Source organism: Asterias rubens, chromosome 18 (genome assembly GCF_902459465.1).
Source record: "Asterias rubens chromosome 18, eAstRub1.3, whole genome shotgun sequence".
NCBI classification, from domain to species: Eukaryota; Metazoa; Echinodermata; class Asteroidea; order Forcipulatida; family Asteriidae; genus Asterias; species Asterias rubens.
The window spans coordinates 8,032,168-8,038,354 of record NC_047079.1 but is presented as its reverse complement, the minus strand read 5'-3'; positions in this window follow the sequence as shown (position 1 = coordinate 8,038,354).

Genomic DNA, 6,187 nt, shown 5'->3' with positions numbered 1-6,187 from the left:
CAAACAATTTCAACTGTAGAAGCTGAATGCTAGTAATTTTACTATGCCTTCTTGCAGTAACACCTGCTGCGTTACCAAAGACACGCGCACGCAGTGATGTTTTTACTCAGCTTTTTCGTTCCATCCGAAAAGTACCATTGCACGCTGCCAGCGTGCAATGGTAGTTTTCGGATGGAACGAAAAAGCACGGTGAGTGACTCAGCGTGCAATGGTACTTTTATTTGCTATCACGTGACGGACAATCCTCCAATCACATGGCAAGGATCTGCTTGGGTGTTATATAAAAAGCAATAACACAAAAGCAGAATGTTTTAGTTCATGGGAGACGAGACGCATCAATAATGCAAAATGCAAACAAATCATTGCACATTTTGTAGGACAGTAGTCATTCAGTCAGAAATCTACACGGACTTCTATCTTCAACTCACAAAACCATTTCATGTATTATAAAAACATTTATTTACATGATAATGAAAAACCTTTTTAGGTGAGACATTAAACATAAACAATAGTTTTCATAACACAAAGACAGATGACACTGTAGGCTATTATAATCAAATAATTACCTATTCCCAGTGCATTATCAGCTTACTGCATTAGGTCTAAAAGGTTTTGTGCAATGAACATTTTAACATACAAACCAAATACCAATATAACCAGATGTTTAAAAAAATGGAACTGGCTTTTAAAATGTAATTAAACAGCCACTGTTGATATATATGTTGAGTTATTCAATCCTACATTACATGTATGTCCAATGCCAATGAGTGGCAGATGGTTCTTTAGGGAAACAAAACCAGAGAAGAAACTACTATTAATAATCTCTGACATATTTGGGAATGGTAACAAAAACCTACATGAAGCACGTGATTTATTCCTTTTGCAAACAAATAGAATAATATTCCCCAGGAGAGTCAATGCAAGTACCTAATAGATGGGAAAGTGAACCTCATTAAAGTTAAACATTAACCTGATTGAACCTCAAATTGAACATCATTTGAATTGAATTGAAATGGTTTATTGAAATAAAAATCACACCCAGTAGTTGGACCATCAATCAATCAATCAGCTTTTTAGTTTCTATGTTTCTGTAAATCCTGTATATTTTGTGAATGAATAAAGTGTTTGCTTTGAAAAGTCAAAAAAAAGTCAATCAATCAATCAATCAATCAATCAATCAACCAATCAATCAATCAATTAATCAATCAATCATAACCAACCAGTGCACTGAAGCTCATTAAAGCTCTTCGTTTAAACTGAACCTTGTTAAAGCTAAACCGCATTTTAGCTAGATCCCTTTTAAGGTAAACCTGTATTATAGCTAAGCCTCATTTCACGCAAACCACATTTAAGTTCAGCTTGGGACCTCATTAATTAGTTTTGTCATAGATCCCCCTTCCCAGAAGCTTCCAATAGAACTCCAGGGGACAGCGACGTGAACATGCAGTATATACAAAGATCACTGTTGAAACATTCATGTCCCAAACTCCCTTGCTGTTAAATATCCTTGCTTTCTAACCCATGTACACACCCTGTACATTTAGGCAATGCATCCATAGAGTATGTGAAATGCAATGAGGAACCCTTCAGTATAGTGAAAGGGAAAGAAAATTGACTGAAGATGTTGAGCAGTGATCCCATCATGTATTTCACTGTCTAGATGAAGACAGCGCTCTAACTGCAGGCCCCTTGTGGGCATAGCTGACCGCTGCATGAACTCATTCAAAACTACCGTCTTGTTATGAATTATTCATGAGGGAGTAGACCGAGGCAGCAATAACATCCAGAACAAGCAGGAGTGTGGGTTTAAAGGAACACGTTGCCTTGGATCAGTCATATGTTTTCGAAAGGCGTTGTCAACCATTTGTTATAAAATGCATATGATCAGAAAGATATTTTAAAAGTAGAATATAATTATCCACACAGTATCACTCGAAATTGCGTGGTTTTCCTTTTACCTCGTCGACTAACACTGTCGGCCATTTATGGGAGTCAAATTTGTGACTCCCATAAATGGCCGACCGTGTTATTTCGCAAAGTAAAAGGAAAACCACGCAATTTCGCGGCATATTTGTGTTGATCATTGTATTCTACTTTTAAAACATCTTTCTAACCATATGCATTTCCAAACGGGTTACAAATGCTTTTCAAAGACCAACTCGACCGATCCAAGGCAACGTGTTCCTTTAAGGTTTCCCAGCTTTCATGTGTGTTTTTCAGGTTAGTTTTTTAAATTTTTTATCTCTTAATTTGATTTTGTCTTCAGTCACATTGTAGTAATGAGAAGGGGATGGAGAAGACCATGTGTTATTCTGATTTGATTTGATTTGATTTAATGTGTCTTGTTCGATACAGACAGGAAGAAAAAAGAAGAAGACATTTTTGGTTAACTGAGCATCATGATCAATTCCTTAATGATGGAATTAAGATTAACATCAATCCTAACTGGAAAATGCATCAACTGGAAAATACATCAAATTCTTCCAACAAGTTGCAACTAATTGCACCTCAATGTTATAATATAGTGCAAAATGACCCTGTTAAGGAGGCAATTATTAGATGAATTTGGGGTGGCTCTAATACTACACAGTCCAGATTTCAGTGTGCAAAGTTTATATTTGGTTGTATCGTAATTTGGGTGTGATCCGTGGCTACACAGCAGTTAACGGTTGTATGGCTTCTGACTGGCACCCCCGAACAAAGATATTGACAAAATAGGGACACCGCCAACATAGGGCTAGATAGCTCAGTTGGTAGAGTGCCAGCACGTTAATCCGGAGGTCGTTGGTTCGAATCCCATTCTAGTCAATTCTTTGTTCAACCCCAAAAGTTAATATTTGATTACTAAAATTGCAGTATTTCTGTGAATACCAAAATAATTCCCTAAGTATTTTGGCAACAAACAAATCATACCAAACTGCGAAATTGAATCAATAATTGGACAATCAATATGCAACTACTGAATCAACCAGTGCGCTTAATGCTAAAGTACTGAATCAATCAGAATCAATCAAGAATTGGTTTATAGATTTTGATTTGATAACATTCAGCTCTTGACTTGAGTTTTATTTCAGAACCAAGTCCATCAAAATCAAGTGATTGGTTGACATGGAGTGAATACTATTTTGCACAAACAAGTGTTAGGGGGGTAGGACAAGACATTTAAGGGCACAAATAAGGACAACAGAGCAAATGGCTTTGTCTGTGTGGCATCTCTAAAAATGCATCTAGCCTTTTGCTAAGGCTTGATATTGAGTGGTACATTTGAGTTTAAGGGATAATTTGACATCACCTATTCAAAAGTTATGATGACCAACAGAGACAATATATTTATTGCCAGGCCCAACACCTCATAAGCACCAAGTACAGGATATTGAATTAATTATCTCAATCTTTATCAAAACCTACCAGGAGCTATAGGAACAAAAACACTTCCCACTGTAACATTCTTTCTGATCTGCGCCAGCCCCCACATAACTTCCTCATCAAAAATGTTTGCACATGAACTGCACAAGTTTCTTACATAGAATGTATATATCATAAAAAACATAACTAATTCATAGTTTTATGCTGGCTAATTTGTTTGAGTGATCTGTTGTTACTGCGAGCATTTAAAATGAAGGTGTACATGTATGTAGCATTGTTTGGAAGTTAATACCAAATCAATGCTGGTTAGGATGAGGTATGAAATGAGATAGTTGTGAGAGGACGCAATATTGGGATAAAATACCATGAGTCGTAAGTTTGCAATTCAGCCAGTTTATAACCATGAAGTTTCAAACCTCTGACAGTAAAATGTTAGCTAGGAAGATGGGGAACTGTTCTACATTTTGCTGTTTTCTTACTCTGTTCTTACCTATTTTTTAGTATTGAATAGAACAAGGAAATCAGATGCATATATCCTGTGTTGCCAACAAACACAGGTAGACAGAAAGTCAACCAAATAAGTGCTTGGTGACATTACATTAAGGCACTACTGAAATTTTGTTAACAAAAGGGGTGATATTTAATTTATGGAAAACTGTGAATTAACAGGTTTTATTACACACTGAAGATAACAATTTACTGCATGCCATTGTCGGATCACACAATTCTTTAAATCCTTCAAAGAAATGTGACTATTTTCAAATCAACTTCTTTATAGCGTCAACGAACACCACCACAAGATACAAACTGTAAACAGGAACAGTATTAGTGAGTGAACCCTGAACAAATATTATATCAGTCTCTACCAATAAAAAGTTTTCCAGGACAAAAGGTCACTGGCTACATCACAAAGCCGTAGGATGTCAATTTGGGTTTTGAGGGACAGCTGACGAGCATTGTGATATTTCCGTAGAATGTCGAGTTAGTTAGTTACAGTGAACATGAGAGTATTTTAGCGGGTGAGTCAGGATGCAAGAGAAGCACATGTCCGAGCAACACTCTTACACTAAAAAAGGGGGCGTGGCACGAAATACTGTCTGATGTTTCACCTAGGGAAATACCTACAAAGTACAAACAATAAAATAATATGTTCTCATGAAAAACATAGGGAAACTACACAAAACAAAATCAAATGTCATCATATCGACGCAGTTAATAGAATTTCATTTTAAAGATTTTAGGATTAAAAAAGGAATCTTACTTCCAGTCCACAACCAATTCCATTATTTAATAACCCAGGTCTACATTATAAAAACCTGTGCTTATTCATGGAGTTTTTCCTTTGCTATGTTGTGATATTGCACAATACTAATCTTAACAAAAATCATATCATTCGTGGTTGTTTATGGATGATGTTTAACAAGATAGGAAGAAGGGACATGCGATGAGACTCCAATAATTATAAATTTTAATTTTCAAGCAAATTTATTGAGACAAATTGATTTTAATAAAGTCTACAGGCAGCCCAGTCATCCACTTCATGAAAAATAGAAGGAAGTCTAATTTTACTAACAATTTAAAAAAAAAATAACAATTAATAAGTTAGTTGTACAAAACACTAATTAATTTTCCCAGATGATGAGACATTGATTAAACCAAATTGATATTTCTGCAGTTGTTGAAATGTTGAAATAGCTCAAATATAAGCACGAAAAGAGGGTATTATTATACAATTACTATTCAGCACCTGGCTGTACCAGGCTGGCTCTGCATACATGCACCACCACCACTCAGACAAACATGCCAGAGATATAGTCACACACGACCGCACACCACTCACTCGGCACACAGTCTCAAAAATGGTCCCACTCTTCCAAAAAGAAGAATATTTACATTGTTCTCAGAAGATAATACGTAATCAAGTAATAATCTACATGACTGGTTTACTATGGGTGTTTGTTGTAATCTTTAAATAAGCAAAACAGTCATGATTTCGCAATCGCGATCGCCAAAGTCGGCACATATGGAAAACAGACTAGAAAGGGAATGAACCAAAACAAAATGGCCGAACACCGGGTAAGCCCGTTCGCTCCCTTAGACAAAAATGTGATTTTAAGAAAATGGGGGACATTTAAAGTAAAGAGGGGCTACGGTCATATAGTTTATTATGTTAGAAGTAAAAAGATACTGTGGCTGTGGCCGAAAACCAAGATTTGTTGGAATCTGCGGCTGTGGCACACCTGGTTTGTTGGGCTGCTTGTGAGAAGAATAGCTCATTGCAACGTGAACTTAGACACGGTAGTCCTGTAAAAGGACTCGCCGTTTTCGCCTTTTCTTGGCGTTATCTCCTGTAAAATAAGAAAATATTACACTGATAGAATAAATAATACATTTTTTCTTACCACAAATGTCAAGGAGTTCATAAAAGGCTTGTATTTGGGAAGGATGTCGTGTGATTTAAACAGAAAATACACATGTCGTACCTAAGCTTGCCTTAGCCGGCTAGGAGACGAAGACAAAAAGTTCGGGTATGTTCGTGTAATGTTCGGAAAATATACGTCATGGAAATTGCTCAATATGGACGATGGGGGCGCTATATTACGGCAGTTAATGGGCGGGGCTGGGGTTGGGGTGTGGTAAAATGTATAATATAATTTAGCGAAATTGCATTAAAGTATAAGATTCAAAATTAATTTGCATGGCCCAATAACCTGTACTACTAGCTAGCAAGAATATTGGGAGCAGAATTTACCGGGGTTTATACCCAGCCCACGTGGGGCAGTAGCAGGGGAAATAAGGGTGGGTGGGGTGTACTTATCGG